At 29.9% G+C, this 20,511-nt stretch overlaps 1 non-coding gene across 1 annotated transcript; it reads right to left on the reverse strand.

The window, feature by feature from the left end:
* Positions 1–19,052: 19,052 nt before the first annotated feature.
* TRNAI-UAU (transfer RNA isoleucine (anticodon UAU)) lies at positions 19,053–19,144 on the reverse strand. Its single transcript is given in 2 exon segments — positions 19,053–19,088; positions 19,107–19,144. It is a non-coding gene; the product is annotated as a tRNA-Ile (tRNA).
* Between the last annotated feature and the right edge of the window lie 1,367 nt (positions 19,145–20,511).

Consider the following 20,511-nt stretch of genomic DNA (forward strand, 5'->3'; position numbering starts at 1 on the left):
CGGAGATGGGTGATCCAACCGAATGCAGGAGGAAACTACCTTGTTACGAATATAGTTAATAAAATACTATTCCATGATATCCGCGAATAACAAGCAGGCATCTATATAAATATTGAATAGACAATATCAATAGCGTGAGGTTAATAGAAGAAGAATCAATAGAATATAGTTATAACTACAATGTCAATGAACATCGAAACCAAAACTTATATCCACTATATGACAATGCATAAATATATTATAAAAATGGGAGCAATATATATTAAAATGGGAGCACGTTAGGGGAGCTCATTATTCAATATATTATCAAAGGCATCATCTGGTGATTTAACGGTCGCCTCGAAGACTTGAAATACGCAGACAAATACACCATTATTTTATTGCATAATAAGAATCTACATAACTGATTCTATATGTAATCAAAATTTGGTGAAATTCTACTTCCACAAAGTGGGTCAAAAGATCAATTGAAATATTAATTTTGTTCCAGATGTCTACTAACACAAAAATTTTAAACTCAATTATTTCGAAATGGCAAAAAATTATACACTATTGTTTTATTAAGGGGACGATATGTATATCATTTGTCATATATATTTGAGGATATCCTATCGAAACTGAGAGATATTGAAATCGAAGCAATAATTCATATTGACCTTGTTTGGGGAGCAAAGGTAAAGTGAATCAACGCAACAAGCACACAACAATTTAGAAGATAGAAGATGCGCAGTCTTTTTTGTAGCAAATCGTATTGCTAAGGCCAGTTGTGTTTGATATCAGGAAGCGAAAATGGCGATGGGCTGGGCTTGCAATTCCAAGAAAGGGTGCAATAAATTTCATAGCATCTTAAGCTAGAAATTTAGATTCTGTAAATTTTTTAATAGATTAATTTGCTAAAGTCTTGCAGAACTGAGCCACGAAGCCATTCTTAACACAAAGTGAAAGCATTAAATACGCGAAGAAAAAAACATTGTGACTATATGCTTGCAGCAAATATTCTATGATCTTTGTAATTTTTATAAATACATTTTATTTCACTAAAAAAATTGGTTGGATAAATTGATAGGGAAAAAATTGTGGATAAACACTGATTAAATATTACAAATATTGAAGCTTTATTGGCAGAGAACTTTGAAACTCAATGCAAGAGAACTTATGATCTGTTGAGTAAGTCTACGCATGCTTGATGCTAGATTGATCTATCTTCTGATTAAAATTTTTCAGTAGAAGTCAAAGAGACTTCTACTGACAGAAGGAAATTCTACTGCTTTCATGAATTGGAGGCATCAGTCCATGAAGGTTGCGATATCATTGGAACCTTACTCAGTCAGCAATTTCAAAACGCAGGGAAATTGGGTACCATGACCATTATTTGTGATGAAAAATGGATCAATTACGATATCCCGAAGCGTACGAAATCGTATGTGATGCCCGAAAAACCAGCCCAATCGACACCAAAGCCTTATGCCCACGGCGTTAAGGTAATTCTCAGTATTTGGTGGGAGCAAAAGGGTTCTATCTGTTATGAGCTGCTGAAATCTGACCAGACCATCATAAGAAAGCTATACCGAACCAAACACATTCGCTTGAAGCGGGTATTGGCCGAAAAATGTCCAGAATATGCGGCCAGACATGAAACCGTAATATTCCAACTCGCATGTTGCAATACCTGATAAAAAGTATTTAGAATGAAGTGCAGTGCCCAGTCAGGCTACTATTTGATTCGATCGTTGCAGAATGCACTCTCTGGGATACGATTCACTTTGAAAGAGTATCCGATATTGGATTGATTCGTTCTTGCCATCGAAATATGAGCAATTCTTTTGGCTAGGAATCCATATGTTGCCAGAATGGCCAATACTTTGAATAATTTTATATTTTACAATTATTTCAAAATAAAAGCTGAAACTTTGAAAAAATCTCGTATTATATTTCTTGGTACGTAAGTTATTAAGATGTTTTTGTAACAAATCAGGTCTAAATATTGACCCAATATAGTAAAATTTGTAAACTAGAAATTGTATTAGAATATTTGTTAAATCGGCCAAATTTACCCTGAACTCCCCTGAAAGATAAATTGGAAATGACTGCGTATTAGAGTATGACACATAGACCTGTGAGAGTAGTAACAATAAAAATTAAAATAGATTGTATTTATTTGGTAGTAGTTACAATAGCATTTCATTTTACTGTGCCATAATGACTCCAAACAAATAAAAAGTATTAAAAAATCAATAAAAAAATGCACATGCTGTTGCACATTAAACAGTTTTATATAAAAGAAAAGCAAAGTAAAAAGAAGTATACGTGTTTTTAATGATTTTTTTAATACACTCAAAGAAACTATTTTCATCAGCTCTTATTTAGAACTTTTTAAATTAAAAATGTATTGAAAAGTAATGTGTCGAAGCTAAATGAGGATCAATAATATTGGCTAAGTAAGGTGACCCAAAGTGCTTAAAAATTTATATAATGGTTTAGCTGGGAAGCCTATATAAAGAATTTAAGATTTGTATTTAAAAAATTTCCTGAATGAAATTTATATTGCCGTATGTTTACCACTCTGAAAACCTTATGCTTAGATCGTTTATCTACTTTCGAAATTATTCTTAAATCTGCCAATTGTTTGATATTAAAGATAATCTGTTTTTTTGCTTTCCTAAAAAGTTGTTAAAAAGTTTATTGCTTTAAAATCATTTTGTTTTCTGTGAGTGTATAAAATTACTCTCAGCTCGTTATTGCCGACAATATGCAACATGCAACATATAAAGTTATGGTTATTTCAGAGGTTTCCAGATAAACTTCCCATGTTTGCAACTTCCGTTTAAATGAAAACAGATTTTTGTGCAGTTTTTTTCTTTGTTTTAAATTTTATTCAGCATTTTTCTTTTATCCTTTTTGCACAGCCACAAATGTCCTTGTATGAAGCGTTTTTATTGTTTTTCGCTTTAAATCCAGTGCGTATGTTTTCTTTGATTTTTCGGTTACTTTTCGTGGCAAAATAAACTACAACAAACAGTGAGAAAAAAAGCCAGTCATCGTCCTGATGATGCATGCTGCTACTGCTATTGCTACAACTGCATGTGTTGCTGTTGCTATTGATGGTGATGGTGATGATGCTGGTGAAACAAGCTGTTGTTATCCTCCATGTAAATGTGGCCAGTTTTCGATGGTCATCTTAATATGCACTTGTCGTTTATTGCGTGTGCAGTTTTTCGTTTTTTCGTCTTTCTTTTTCTGTTTTCATTTCCACTTCTTTCCTTTATTTTTGTTGGTCTCGTATTTGTGTGTTTTTGTTTTTTCATCGACATCATAGTTGTTGCACACACAAATTGTTTGGTCGTTTGGTTGATTCGTGGGCTGGATGGCTGGCTGGCTGGTTGGTTGATTATGTGACTCCGGTGCATTGTTTTGGTGTTTAACACTTTTCTACTTTTGTTTTTTTTTTGTTTCTCGCATGCATGTATTTCTACAGATTTTCATCTTTTTATCCCAGGCTCTTGTTTTTTATTTTTTATTTTAAGATTTCTGTTTTTTTGAGGACATTTTTTCGGTTTTTCTCCCCCATTAATATCGTGGCTGATATACTCACACGGAAAAACACCAAAAAAAAAAAGAAGCGTACAATAAAAATGAATACAATGCAATTGAGTAGATATATGTACAACATTTATATGTGTTGCATGCGCTTGCTTGTGTTGTTCATAAAGAGGGGCTTGTTTGTCACTTTGGTTCTTGTGGTTTCATATACGAGCTTCACTACTACGTGTCCGAAAAACAAAAACACGGGGTACATAAATTGTATTTTATATTAAAGTAATTTTTGCCATGAAAATGTTGTGGCCACAATTGTAATACGATTAAAACAACAAACAAAAAATGCCTCAAAAAAATAAAACAACAACAATTATAACAGAGGAAAAAGTTAAATGGTATTTAAGTGAAATATGTTTTATATTTAGAGTGATTTTTGACATGTTGTTGTGGAAATAAAAGTAAGGGGTGGGTTAAATATTTTAAAAAAAATGTATACATGTTTTCTTATTAATTTTATGTATACACAGAAAGAATTATTGCCAAAATATTTTCAAACAATCGCCTGTCTGAAACTAATTTTATTTTCTATTAATATTTGTATAGATTCTATTAATGTTTTTGTTTGATTTTTATTTTAATACAAGACTTGGGATAAAACAACAACACAATCAAATCTTATTATAATGTTTTTCTACTGAATTTTCATATTTTTATTTTAACAAAAACTTGTTTTTCAACAAAATAAATTAAAAAAAATATATATTTTTAATTGAAAAATAATTGTTTTTTGCATTTTATTTCTTATTTCATTTGTTTATCATAAAAATAATCAAAGCAAAAATTTTCACGTCCAAAAACAGCACGATAACGAAAAAAACGCATATTTCACTCTATAAGGCCCCTTCGCATAGAGAAGGCGTGGTCGTAGGGGCGTAAAATTTTACATTAGTTATACTCAAGTCCAACAGAAACAAATTAACAGGTACCCCTTATGGCTTAGTTTCCTTTAAATATCAAATTTTGAACAGTACTATTGAAATTGACAAGGTTTTTTAATGTTTTAGAATTTTGGGGTCATTTTAACCCTTAGTGCTATTATGGGTTAATTTTAATTTTTCTGCTGTTTTTGTAAATACTAGACTTTGTGTTATATTTTTCTTAAGTTTCCTCAAAATCGGCCCAAAAATTTATAACATTTTGCTATCTTTCCATGAGAAATTTGAAATATTGAAAAATTTTACATTTTACCTTCACGATTTAAGGGTTAAAGTTTTCCGATTTTAGTAAAACTTTCAGACTATATTTTAAATTACTTAGACTATATTATTCTGAATAGTTTTTACTAAAAATCATAACAGTAAGATAATTCGGCTCATTCGCCAAATTATGGCCAAAATATTAGTTTTTCTCAAAAATCTCAAAACTTAAATCGCTGGTACGGAAAAACTATACGAGGTATTGTCATACTTTTTTCATATTTTTATTCCCTATTATATTCTCAATAAATCCCAATGTGATGATCAAAAAATTCTGAAATTTGTTTAACAAAATGTTTAAAAATTTGAAAATGGAGCTTTGAAACTGCCGTTAAAAAAATTAAATATTTTTTGTAAATATGGATATATTTTAAGTAAAAACAAGCTTTTATTTTAATATTTCTTCTGTTTTTCATAGTTTTATTAACTATGAAGCAATAAAACTGTAAGTATATACTTGTCAAAACAATAATGTTGACACCCATTGACCATGTTTAAAACATGATGTTTACCAGATTGAGTGTTAAAAAACTATATCATGAATCAATTGAATTAAATACTTTCCAATTGCTAATAAACATTTTCATAAAAAATACATAAAAAATATAAGATATGAAATATCACAATATTAAGGTTAAAATTGGTCATGCATAATAAAGAGTTGTATGCGGCTTTAAAACCCCTTTCAGGTGGTTAAAAAAAATGTAGTCTTTGAAAATGGTCCAGCTTACAAACTGTTATCACTAAAGCCAAAATAGTTTAGGAGGCATCATTAAACAAACTAAAGTGGGGGATAACAAAATCAATATTTTCTTCACCATACGAAGTGAGTTTACATAGTAAATTTCCAAAGTACAAAGTACTTTTTAATTTAATAGGCTTTTTAATGTCTTTTTTTTTTGTCTGAGATTCAGCTCAGGACTATAGACCGATTAGTCTGCCAAAGAAACGAAATGGCACCGGAAATGGAGTTTTCTTCTAAGAAGACATACTGAGGAACATGCTTTCCAAGCAAAAATAATTAAATTATGCAAAGCGGCAAGGCTGATATCCATGATGGCGATTCAAATGATAACATCATGGCTGCTTTGAAGTCACTTCATAACATAATTACTACATAGAGGTTAGTCAGCCGTTGTCACAGAGAAGTTCTCTCGGGTACCGTGAAATAACACCCAAATGAAATAACTCCCCACGAAAAAATGAAATAACACCCAACAAATTTTTCATACAACTTAGGACTTATTTCATTATGAAACAACTCCTAACGCATAAGGAGTTATTTCATAATTTTTTGTTGGGAGTTATTTCATAATGCAATAACTCCCAATGAAACTTTTCATATGAAACAATTCCCAATGAAATTTTTGTTGGGTTTTATTTCATTTTATTTTGGGAATTAGGAGTTATTTCACTGTATTGGGAGTTATTTCATTTTTGTTGGATTCTTCTTTGCAAAATCAGAACCCATAAATATCAAAAACTGGCTTCATTCAGAAAAGTTTTTTGCATAAATTCCGACTTGATGCACTGTGGAATAATTCTCCGAGATGTATACAGGCGTAATGCTTTTGGAAATAGTATATGGACAACAGGACATTGAAGATATAGAATGCTATAATCTCAAATAAGGAAATTACGATGAGTTTTACTCGATATTGAATGCGGTAATTCAGCACCTGAATTGAAGATATAGGTACTATTTCTTAGATATTTCACAATGATTAGTCGTCTCTTTTTCTTACACAATCTGAAGGACTTGCAGAATATGGAAAGTAAAATACAAGAAGCTAGTAAAATGTTTTTAAAAGTCACTGTTCCAAAGTGAAGCGTATCCCAGAGAGAGCGTTCTGTGTCGATCGATACAAATAGCAGCTGGACGGGGTAGTGTCTTGACTATAAGGCGGGTGAGGCAAAACTTCCTAACCAACTCACTCTAAACACTTTTTAAGAACATTGGGCTTTGGTGTCGATTCGGCTGGTTGCCCGGGCTTCACGTACGATCTCTCACGTAAAGATTTATCGTAGTAGATTCATTTTTCATCACAAGTAATGATTCGGTAAAAATGAGCGTTCAAACATCATTTCGAATGTGCAAAATCGTTTTTCAAGGTCTGTCGGCTTCAATTTGTATGGAAACCTATTTTCTTGCTTTTGGATGAATCCTGCTGCTTGCAAACATTTTGAAATTGCTGCTTGAGTAGCTCTCAATGATTAGTGGCTGCAATTCTTGATCTCCAAACTTTTTTGACTGGCCTGGGCGATCTTTGTCTTCCGTGTCAAAATCACCACACATTCACATAAGCTTTGGTGAACAATCGATGTAGTTAAGCGGTACTTTTTTTCAAATTAAAGTAGTAAAGCAAAATTTCAAGCATATGACGATTAGTTGGTACAAAATTCGAAATTATCGAAGCAAAAACTAATTTTGTTTTTTACACTATAAACTTCAATATCTAAGTGGGAATAACTGACTGTTATTAAAACAAAAATTGCATTCAAAAGATACAGTATCTATTGCAAATACCGCATTTTTAAGTCATACACCCATTATGTTATCAAATATTTTTACAAAAATATATCTCTGAAAAAGGTTTTTTCACCTTCTAAAATCTATTTCATGCTGACCCCGTAACGTATACTTAATATTTATTTGCTAATTTTCCCAAACACTTAAAAACTCATATGCATTTATGTTTTTTATAACAAATTTATTACTAAACCTTAGCCTTTCCTATATAATTATCTAACACATAGCTTTACACATAAACATCTAATTATTTTAATTACCATTTTTTTAAATCTGCATATTTTGATCCATTAAACTATTTTATTTTTTCCCAAAAATTACATTATATAAAATTTATATAATTTTTAAACTTTTATAACAAAAAATCTTTAAATAATTTATGTTTACATTAAAAATTATGGGAAAAATAGCTTATTTATTCCACCTTTAAAACAAACTCTTTCCGACACCTTAACGTATACTTAATATTTAATTTCCTCAATCACTTAAACACTCATACGCCTTCTCATGTAGTTTTTGTTGTTGTTAATAAACCAAATTTATTACATATTATCAATATTTATTTTATGTTCATATTAAACTTATTAAACATAAACGCACGACTTATAGTAGCCACTGCCACTAGCAGAGCAACTGCTAGTGCCACTGACACTGCCACTAACGCAACCACAACAAATTGAATTAATTTTTGTAACGTATAAATTTATCACCCCAAAAAACATAAATTATCATCATACAACAACCAAAAAAAAAAAAAAAACAAAAGCAAAAAAGAAACCAACCAAAGTAAAGCTTTAAAATAAATACAGGCAAAATCCTACTTGCAGAGTAGAGTTTAAAAACGGATATGAATATGAAACATTATGTAGATAGGCTATGAGAAATTACAACTACAAAAAGCTGGGGCTTAATATTAATATAAATTTTTACAATATTTAAATAAATATATTGTTTTTGTTTTAAATGATACTGGTTAAAAAGGATTATTTTTTTATAAATTGTAAATACTTAAACGGAAAATATTATACACGCATATGGATAATACCAGTTGCAACAACTGGTCATTAGTTTGTAATGTACCTTCATAGAGTAAGTAAAGGACTTGTATATTTAAGTCCTATTTTAAGCCACAACATCAGGTGGATTTTGTGAGAGTTTGTAAAGGCTTTTAAAATGCCCTATAAAATGCTGAATATTTAAAGCAATCGATAACACAAGTTTCAAGCAATATTCTTTAGTGATTGGTGGGAGTATCTGGACTAAAAAAAAATTTTTCATTAAAAATCATATTTTTATACCCATCACCAAAAATGTGGATTTTGTCATTCAGTTTGTAACATATAGACGATCTATTAAGAACGACATATTAAGACGATCTAGCTATGAAGGACTGAGGTGGATGATATTTGTTGATCACAAATTTTTGAAATAGGCAAAATCGGTAAAGTAAAACCAGAGTTATAGAACAAAATGTTAGACAACACCCAAAACTGTTGCTATTTTTAAAAATTTGTTTGCACTCATTTTAATGAAAATGCAGTTTTAAACGACTATTTCAGTTGCTAAGTACCAATGAATTGAACAACATACCACTGCTGCCCTAGTAGTGACAATAAAAATATAGAAAAGATTAAAAAGAAAAAAAAAAATTGTACCAGATGCAGCAGCATTAACAGTCATTATTTTCATTAATAAACTGCTCAACTAGAGAAAATACGAAAAATAAATGGTTAGAGGAAAAAGTAATTTTCTGACACATAAACCTTGTAGACAAAAGAGATTCAAATAAGAATTGTAATATTGCCGATTAACTTTTAGTGCAAGAATATACTTTCGCTCTATATCTGTAATATTTTAAAACAAATATTCGAGGTTATTGTACAGTGTATTCTATGGCCGAGTGTTAGTATGTAGGAGGTATGCATGTATGTTAGGAAGGCCCGTTTTTATTGAGGAAAAATAAGGTGTCGATGTTCCTAACTAAAATGAAAGTATAGTTTGTTTGTGGAGACCATGGGAAAGGTCTTTGAAAGGCTTTTTCAGTGCCGCAATTAATTTGCGTTCAAATTTTTGTATTTTTTGGCAAAAATTTTAAGTTCAGTTTTTTTTTTATATTTTGACATAGAATTATTTAAAATTATGTATTAGTATAAACTATACAAATTCACCGAAACTGATATTTTCGTTGTTCGAAATTCAATCTGGTTCGAATTCTGTTCGCATTTTCGAAACCTATTTTCTCTCCTATACATCACTAAAATACTTGCAACATTTCTCGCAAAAAAATATTATTTATTAAAAATATGGTTATAGAAAGTTAATTTTTTACGAATTTATGTACATATGTATGTCTACGGCTAACATCAGAAATCCAAATAAATTCGAACTAGGTGGAATTTCGGAACAGAAAACGCCACTCTGTAAAATTATTTAAGGTTTAGAATGTATTAATTTAAACAAATTACTTTAAATAGTTATATGGAAAATATTAAACATTTTTTTTTGCAAAGGATTACATACGTAATGACCTTTCACATGCTACCAATATTTCACATGTTTCCTGTGAGAGAACTATGGGGCCAAACTAATATACATGCTGAAGTATTCTTTTTATCATCGCGCCCATTTTCGATTTTCAATGTTCCCAGGATATTAAACTGTTCTTTGGTATATAAAAACCAAATGCTGATAACACAGGTCAACAACAAAAAAAGGTTTCACTAACCACTATATACATTTGATGCATCATGGTTCCCTAAGTACAAAACTGGTAAAATTTTTGGATTCTATGGATAGATTTTTTTCTAGAATTTTTAATTTTTTTAGATGTCTCTCCACATAATTTATGATAACTTAAAAAGTGTTAGTGCGATATTATTGAAGTAAAATTGGAAAAGTTCAAATTTACATGACCTTTAATCTGTTTATATATTGCGTTTTAATCGGCTCAGTAGTTTCGGAGTTATAATAACAAATTGAAGCAAAAAATATATTTTTGTTTTAAAAAAATCATGAAAAAAATGTATTGCTTTATCACAAAGCCACATGCAATAGAAACAAAATGATATATCGAACCTCAAAACCGATTTTTTTTCATGAGTTATATATAAGATTAAAATAGATTAAATTCATTGGTATATATACATTTGTGTAATACTCACGGTTCCATAGAGTACCGTGAGTATTACAGAAATATATTTCTTTACTTGGATATAGTTAACCCATATTGAGCCCAAGTCAAACATAAAATTCAAAGCAATTTCGAATATGTGGGATTTCATGTCAAGTGAACCAACTTTTGAAATCAATGTCTTTCGATGTCGGATTTTAATTTGCACCGAGGTTAGTTCTATTGGATAGTAATTCAGACACAATTTTTCAACAAAATTTGACATTTTGGCCCAACAGGTGTTTTTTCTCATCCATGTAACTTAGATTTAGGTAGCTACTTCTTCAATCTTTCGAAAAAAAATAAACAATTTTTGAAATTTTTTTTCGAAATCAAAAACTTTTTTGACTTTTTTTTCTCAGAAGAAAGCTTACATATTTTCCTCGAAGACGGTTTTGGTTGTTTAGTAGGATGCAAAATCTAACTTTTTCAAAATGGGCCCTGTTTTATTTTTTTTGCTCAAAGGAAAGCTTAGGTCCAATCCTTTTATAGGTTTTTGGTCGCTTAGTGGGATACGAGTGGGGTATCTATCAAAATAAATATTTTGTAACTCAAGACATACAATTTTTGGTTTTCTTTGCAAAATATAACTTTTTTCCAAAATGGGCCATTTTTTAAAAAAAAATTTTTTGCTTAGAAAAAAGGAAAAAAGTTAGATTTTGCAAAAAACAGTCAAAAATTTTATGTCTTGAGTTACAAACTATTTTTTTTTTGATAGATATCCCACTCGCATCCCACTAAGCGACCAAAAGGGTCTTCAAGCAAAATATCTGAGCTTTCTTTTAGATAGATAACCTATAAAAGTATTGGACCTAAGTTTTCCTTTGAGCAACAAAAAAAATAAAACAGGGCCCATTTTGAGTTAGATTTTGCAATATCCCACTCGCATCCGACTAAACAATCAAAAGGGTCTTCGAGAAAATATAGGTCTTCAAGAGAAATATCTAAGCTTTCTTTTGAGAAAAAAGCCCATTTTGAAAAAAAGTCATAAAAGTTGTAAAATTGTGTGATTATGGCCAATTTATATACCAATGCTATATTTTAGTAATAAGTATTAGCATTTATATAGAGTATTACAAACATTAACGATTTACTGCAGGAATATTTTTTAAATGTTTTTTTATACTTTAAAGGGTTAAATTCTTTAAAAAAAGTAAAATTTTCAAAGATAAACTTTATTTTAAGGACAGGTCTACTATATAGTGTTATGATGTACTATATGAGTGGTTTTAATTGACGTTGTTGGTTGTAAAAGCGTATCGAAAACTACATGCAATCACTGCCAATATGCGTATGAGTATAAATGCAAGTGTGTATACAGTGAGTGTCATAAAAAAATTTCAATAAAATTGTTTCTTACTCTGCTTGAATTTTGTTCAAACACCAAACATTAAATTTAATATATTTATGCTCCTTTTCAAAGGTTTCTGAAGCTATAAGACGACCTAGAAAATCTAAGCAAAAATCAGCTAAATAATGCGCCCTGTAACCCAAAGATTTTTTTTATTTCAATCAAGGAGCTGAAGAGTTAGCGTGGTCATGATTATAAAGTAGTTGTATTTAAAATTCGATTATTTTGTTTAAGGGAAACCATTCTTTTTTTTCGATCCCGATTTTATGTGAAAACCCTCTAATGCCTCCAGAGTCGTATTATGCGTTAAGGAAAATCTTAGTGTTTAGATATTTTCAATGACATTGCTTAGCCGACACTGTTTTCTATAAGGATCCAAGATATGTCTTCTTTATGGATTCGCAAATGAAAATTGTAGAAATTACAAACAACTTTTCTATCAATACTAAGAATTAACTGATTTTTGAAGAAATATATCATTAATTTAACACTCACTGTCAGTGCGTACGAATATTGTTTGTTTTTATTTACGGGCGCGTTTTAATGAATATTGAGGATTAAAGGAATTTGCGGATTTTTATTGAATTATGTTTTCGGCGCCGATTTTATAGTGGACTTTATTTGTAGCCTATACAACAGCCATCATCAATATACATATATCGCCATCATCATTGTCAGCCTCTCATCTCTCAATATGTTGCAGATTGTAGTATTTAGCATAAATGCAACAATGAAACCTTATTTTTGTTGGTGTTTCATATCAATGATGATTTTTGATGTTCTTGTTGTTGCTGTTTAAAATCTGCTGTGTTCTGCTAGTGCCACTACATTTTAATGCTTTGGCTGTTGATGTTCCTGGTGGCAGTATGATGGCATGGCGTGATGATGGTGTTGGTCGCTGGCGGTAGTGATGATGATGGCGATGATGATGGTTTTTTGGGTTATTGGTTGCCAGAGCAACACATCTGTTTTACTCATTCAATTGGCACAATTGGCGAGAACGATGATTTATTAAGTCATTAGCAGCCAAACACAACAGTCGAAATAATATAACAGCCATCATCATCGTCGTCATCATCATCAGCACTGACAACAAAACAAAAACAACAATTTGCAGCTTGCATTTATATTTTTTTGTTTGCTATAAATTTCATGCATACAACATCATCGTCATCATCATCATCATCGTTGTCATCATGATGTCTAGTGATAGTGGGCGTTTGCATTGTTTAACCACAAGGTTTGGTTGCCGCCGTTGTTAATGCAGCAGTTGAACAACTTGTAATTCTTATTGATGATTATTGTACTCGTAGTACTTGTAGTTGTTGTTGTTTTTGTTGTTGCTGTAGTATGTGTATGAAAAGTAATGCATTTTGTAGTTGTTAATATTGCTTTTGTTGTTGTTGCTGTTTGGCAACAACCAACAACCAATAACCAACAACTACAGTAGCAACAGCTACAAATGAAATATATAATTTTATACTTAATAATAAACTTTTATAGCTTGATTAAAGTTTTAAATCTCTTCATTTCTTTTTTTAATGTTGTTGCTTTCAGAATCATAATCCGTGAAAAAATTTATACATTTTTAACAGAATTTCTTGTTTATTTGTGTAGTGTGGTCAGCGTTTGTTGTTGGCCGTTTGTTACATTTACGTTTACATATTTATTGAAAAGCTTGTTCATATCCTTTATTTATATTTAATATCCTTTTTATGGAAATGAAGATGGAAATATTAAACAATGCCACCGATGCCACAGTAGACCGGATAGCTGCGAGGGATGTTTGTAAAGCAGTTCAGATTCAGAAGGGGCGATATTCCCATTTTAATTGTTAGATATAAGAAGAAATCATCAGATTTCATTGCAATTAACTCTGGGACAGGGTTCTTGAAGTTTTTCTGTAGTTAGAAACTAACCCAAATGGACTTGATCTTCTTTGGATTGGTGACAAAATTGGATCAGATATTTTGGATAATATTTTTAGTTTTAACTTTTTTACAATTGTACAGTTATGGAATGTTCCTCATTCAAATGCCATGGCACTATTTTAACCCTAGGAGGTATAACCAGGTCTGTGCAGACCTTTTGTATATAAAAGTGTGTATAACTTTATTGCTTTTCGTGTTAGAGACAAATCCTTTCATGACTTCCTGGAGCAACACTCTCCGTACATAATGATCAAAAAATCAAACAGATTGTGAATCCCTGGTTCAAACGTCATAAACAGGTCTGTGCAGACCTATGAATAATTTGTACGTTAAGAAAAACTAAAAAAAGGAAACTATACATATAGTAGCTCCTTTCTATGTATTGTTACGTTTTAACCTTTTTAAAACGCTAGTTTATTTCCTTTAAATAAACCGAATACTTTTGATTGCAAATACAAGCCGTTTAGTAGTTTGAAAATGGTAACAACTCTTTATTTATTCAAATGTACAACAACAGAATTAAATAGTCACTCAATGTTTTTTATACACGTTTGTAAATTCGCAGAAGTACAGACATAATTTATAATGTACACGAATTTACTTGAAAAACACAACACACTTTAAGGCACTCAGTTGATGTTTATTCGAAAAGCGTCTCTGATAAACTCACTCACGACACGACTGCCATCTGCATTCTATATTGCTCTTTAACTGTCTAGAGCTTTCATACGCCATCTGAGATGTACTTTCTACAATGTTCTTTAACTGAATATTCGAATTCGAATATACGGTCGCAGCAAACAGCGTTGCCAACTTACGATCAATGGTCAACCGAAAGCTTTTATTCAATGTTAGTAATGCCCACAGATATGTTACAGTTTTCTATTACAGCACTGCTATTTGAAAGCATTCTGCTACTTTTAAATCAGCCGTTAAAATCGTCACATTTGAATTCAAGTACAATTTCGTAACAGTATTATGTAAGGGGTTTCACACATTAATAATGCATTTACATAATTGTGGTTTCATTGCATGTATTGCAAAATGCCGTTTAGTCTACAGCATTCACATGCCAGGTATTCGTGCCTTGAATGCCAAACAAATAAATGTTCACATAGTTTTAAGAGACGTGAATATGTATTTCTATACAAATCCCATATAGGTCTGCACAGACCAGGTTATACCGTTTAGCGGCAAAAAATCCCTATACCTCCGAGGATTAAATGACTTACAACATTTCGGTTTAATTTTTAATAATCACATCAGTTGATTATGGAGTTTTTAATCACAAATATCAAATAAAAATGTTCAAACTTAGAATTATCGACCTAATATAACGAATAATTTTTAGAGAAAATGTATTAGCAACCATTTTAATAAATACATCTTTTTTTGATATTGTTTTATTGTATCTTAAATTAACTCGGATAGGGTTATGTATGGTCAAACGATATTCTGCCACATGACTATATTGAAGAAATATAATCCATGAATTCCAATGGTGGTAAATCATACTATCTAGAGCTCTTATATCCACCAGAGGCCCAATATGCTTGATTATTTACATGTAGACAACACGAGTGTCAATAAATATCGTAAATGTTATCAAATAGGATATAGTTGGTCAGACTTCAAACGGGAATAAAAGTGAATAACATTTTATTTTAATTCATATTCCATTTTGTCTTTAATCCAATCACTGCCAATTTTGATCACCGAATTGAGAGTACACGACAACGGACATTTTGTTTCACAATTTTATTTTTGGTTCGACTTTTTTAATAGCAAACATTTCTGATCAAATAATAGCACTCTGCTACAAAATGACACTTTTTGTCAGAACTTGAAAAGCCACCTAATGGAGGTTGTAGGCCTAGGTGAGGAAATACTAAAACCGTTTTCAAAGATTTTGAAATACCCTCAAAATTTTGAGATATTTTGAAAAAACTGTTTTAAGGTAGGTCGTAGTACTTTAGTACCTCTAAATCACACATTTTTAGACCGATTTCAAAATTTTAAACAATTATGGATAGACAAAGAATTAAGATTTCATAAAATGTATGCACAAAATGTATATCAAAAAAAATGCGTAAGTTTTTATAAAAAGTTTCGCTTTATTTTTTTCGTAATTTATCATATTCAACAATAGTTAATTTAATTTTTTTCTATCAAAACCTATTCCTTTTTGCACAGTGTTTTAAAGACAACTTTATATGGGAGGTATTACTTGTTAAAATCGGTTTATATTTGCAAAAGTTATTAAACTTTTTTGAAAAATGTTTGAAAAATTTACCTTGTAAATTCAAAATTTTACAAATATTTTTTTTTCTACAGTTTTTTGTTTATTTTTATTTATATGCGCTGGGGGAGAAAATACTAAAAAAGGTGTTAACTAATAATAACTTGAATTTTCATCCGATTTGAATAATTGAAACCATGTTTTGTTAAGAACTAAATTTCCTATATATATTGGTATACATTTTTATAAACTTTCATATCAAAATAAGCAATGAAAAGCGACTAAAATCAAAAATGTTGATAAATTTTGTTTTTCTTTTATATATTCTTAACAAAAACAAATAAAATGCACGTCATTTTAAAGCGTAATCAGTTTTCTTTCCAAACCCGTTAAAAAATTTAAAGTCGAAAAGACTGAAAACGGTTTTTCTAGAATAACTTCTGAATTTGAGGGTGTTTCTGAAATTTTTACACAGAAAAAACAGATTCGTAATGGCAACCGAATTTGTTGCCAATCGAATGCTTCTGCCTTTGTGACCGAATTTTACAGTTGTGGATACAAAATTTTAGAACTTGTAACAAAAACATGGTTGCTACAACCGAAATTCTTCTTTATCAAATGATATTCAGTTGCTATAACAGAAAAATTCTATGTATGCAACCGAATCATTCGATTGGCAACAAATTCGGTTGCCATTACGTATCTGTTTTCTCTGTGTAGAGACAATTTGTAGTGTACTCAGCAAGACCTATACCGACGCTAGGCCTATACCGACGCTAGTTTTTTTCCATCGTAGCACCGTGTAAATATTTGAAGAAATATGTTTGAATAAGCTAAAATAACACAGGTCAACAGGAACAAGAGGCTTGAATCATAGAAAATAGACATAGAGCTGAAACTCTCCTGTCAAAGACCTAACTCAGTTGTCAGAAACCTATGTGGTGAGAATGTATTAGTAGAAAAAACTATGTGAAAAAAAAAACAACACTCGTATGTGTGATTATTTTGAGTAAATTTTTTGTTTGAGTTTTTTTCTAGTTTCCGCTCTATGTTCCTCTATGGCTTGAATAACCAGTTATAGACTTGATCCACCTTGGCTACCTAAGTAGAAAAATGATAAAAATTTTAAATTCTATGGAGAGATTTTTTTTAAAAAATTTTTAAGTAAAATTATAAATTTTAATAGACGTTATGTCAGAAAAAGTTAGTCCGATATTATTTAAGTAAACTTAGAAGAATTTACATAATCTTTAATCCGTTTACATACTGGGTTTTAATCGGCTCAGTAGTTTCCGAGTTATAATAATAAATTGAAGCTAAAAATATATTTTTTACATGAAGATAGCAAATTTTTTTTGTTTTAAAAAAATCATGAAGAACTGAAGAAGGCAAAGAATGTTTAGATTTATTACATTATCGTAAAGCCACATATAATAGCAACAAAATGAAGTACCAAGCATAACAATCGATTGATTCTTTTTGAATTTATTCACAATTTAGTGAATTCGCTCATTTTCTCTAAATTTTAGTTTTTTGTTTGATATACATAAAATTAAGTAGTTAATATTCTTCTTTCGATATATTGAAGTTTGAAAATATTTTCCCCATGCTATATAAAAATTTTCACCCATGAATTGTGTTTCAATCGGCTCAGTAGTTTCGGAGTTATAATAACAAATTGAAGCAAAATATATATTTTTTAAGTGAAAATAGCAAATTTTTGTTGTTTTAAACAAATAATGAAAAATCGAAAACGGCAGAAATAGTTCAGATTTATTACTTTATCACAAAGCCACGTGTAATAGGAACGAAATGAGGTATTGGACTTAAAAATTTATTGACTCTTTTCGAATTTATTCACAATTAAGTGAATTCGCTCATTTTTACAAAGTTTTAGTTTTTTGTTTGATATACATAAAATTAAGTTTTTTGCTTCAATTTGTTATAATAACTCCGGACTAACCTTTTTTAAGTTATCATTATTTATGTGGAGAAACGTCTAAAAAATTTTATAATTTTACATAATTATTTTTTTTTTAAAAAAACCTCTCCATAGAATTTAAAATTTGGACCATATTTGTACTACTAGAACCACAATACATCAAAATTGTGTAGGGGCTTAAAAAGCTTTTAAAATTTTTTCGATTTTGTTGCCTTGTGTAATAGTCGATCGATAATATTTAAATTTAGGAAAGCTTTTTTTTAAGTTCATACAAACTTCAACTTAACTCACCATTAAAACAGAAATAATGACAAATAATTGGTTGTTATAATTCCCATTATCTTTTTGCTTATAAATGTGAATAACTAAAAACAAGTAAGAAAGTAGAGTCGGTTATGTCCATCATATAATACCCTACATATGTCCAAAAACAATTTTATTTTAAAATTTCAATAATTTGTTATTCGTGAGTGATTTTCGGAAGTGGGCCTTATATGCAAGCAATGACTAATCATGGACCGATCTTCATGAAAATTATACGAGTGATTTCAATCAATATGAATTGATTTTTATGTGAATATCAAAATGTATAAGAGATTTATGGTGGATAAAGTGAATTTCGGAAGGGGACCTTTTATGAGAGCTATGACAAATTATGGACCGATCGTCATGAAATTAGGACCTGTAATTTCTATATATGCAGGGCTTATTTAAATCGACTCAGAAAGTATCTGAGTCAATCGGTATACTGCAAGGTGGGTGTTAGACTAATACTTTTGGTGTTTATAAAAATCATTACAAACGCAATATACCCTCCATAGTGGTTGACGCAGAGAGCGCATGTATCATTGTATTCTGAGTAGTGTCTAAAAATATATATAATATTGCAAACTATAATTTTTCTTATAGCAGAAATAACGGAGATTCCATAACAAACTAACAAGAAAGTAAACAAAAATCTAAAAAACACTTTCGTATATTTTTTATAAAATATTTTTTAAAATATTTTTTTGTGGTAATAAAAATAGAGGATTTAATTTATTATTACAATTTAAAATAAAAAAAAAAAAAATACCCCAAAAAGTTGTATTAACTACTGCTCCAGGTGAGGCTCGAACTCACAACCCCGGCATTGCTCACAAGTTACTGATTATAAGTACCGTACGCTAACCAATTGCGCCACTGGAGCGCTTAAAGAGACTTTGCCAAATCATTTTGAATAGCTACCACTCAGTTGCTCTATAAATAAAAGCATTTGAAAATGTTTAATTTTTTTCAATAAATAACTAATAAAGACTTATATGACCATCTACTTACATAAATATATGGATTTAAAGACTATAAAAACATGCCTTTAGTATGACTCAATTGCTTTTTTTTAACACTTGTAACAAAATTAATAAACAATACCTGCCCACCTTAAAACTCCCCTCTAACCACAGATACTTTTTGTAAATACTTTTTTATTTGCAGTTGTTGTTTTTGCTGTTGTTTGTTACATATTGCCCGCCTTATCAATTTGGTTTTTATGCATTAATGCGACAAATTAACTCTGCTTGTGCTGCTTTTAATGCCTGCAGTTTATTTGTCATTTGAAGTTGTTGTTGCTGCTGTTGTTGTATTATTCGAAGATTTAAAATTTATTAATTAAAGCCAGTAGAAATATGTTGTTGTTTTTTTTTGTTGTTATATTTATTAAAGGGATTTAAAATTTTGTTTACGTTTCATTGTTTATAATTAATGTATGGCTTGCAAGAGTTGGATCGAAAATGTCAGTTAATATTAATTATGAACAGTTTATTGCAGGGATTTATCTTAAAGTGAACAAAAAAAATAATAAAAAATTAAAACAACTAAAATGAAATCCGGGCTATAAATTGCTGGACACATGTGGGTAGTTACTAAACGAAAGAAGAAAAAAAGAGCAGGAGTTTAAAAATTTACAATGTAAAAAATAAAATACTAATAGAAAATGGAACTTATAATGATGTTGTTAAATAAAGTATAAAATTACAAACATTTTCAGTAAAAAATTTACCAATTACACCACTACACTACATAGCGGTGGTGTAGGATATAAATCCAATTTCAGTATTTTTTTGGAATTTCCAAAGTCCAAATACATCATTATTTGAAACTTTTGCTATTCATGTATAAAAATTTAATTTCGATTTGAAAATGTGTATCTATGCAAATATTCAATAAAAAAAAAATTTTTCATATTTTTCAAAAAAAGTATTCCAAAAATTTAATTTCGATTTGAAAAATTTGTATCATGCAAAAATTCAATAAATTTTTTTTTTCATATTTTTTAAAAAAAGTATTCCATGAATTTCCAAGTTTTCCCTAATTAATTTGACACGTAAAAAACATAAGGCAGACATGTTATATATCAATGGATAGAGGATTTTGTATAATTTTCAAAAATGTATATAGCTTTTGACAATTAAAAAATTCGTGGAACACTTTTTTGAAAAATATAACAAAAAATGTTTTTTATTGAATTTTTGCATACATATTTTTCAAATTGAAATTTCGCCGTTATGCAGAATTTTC

This window comes from Calliphora vicina, chromosome 4 (genome assembly GCF_958450345.1).
Source record: "Calliphora vicina chromosome 4, idCalVici1.1, whole genome shotgun sequence".
Classification (NCBI taxonomy): domain Eukaryota; kingdom Metazoa; phylum Arthropoda; class Insecta; order Diptera; family Calliphoridae; genus Calliphora; species Calliphora vicina.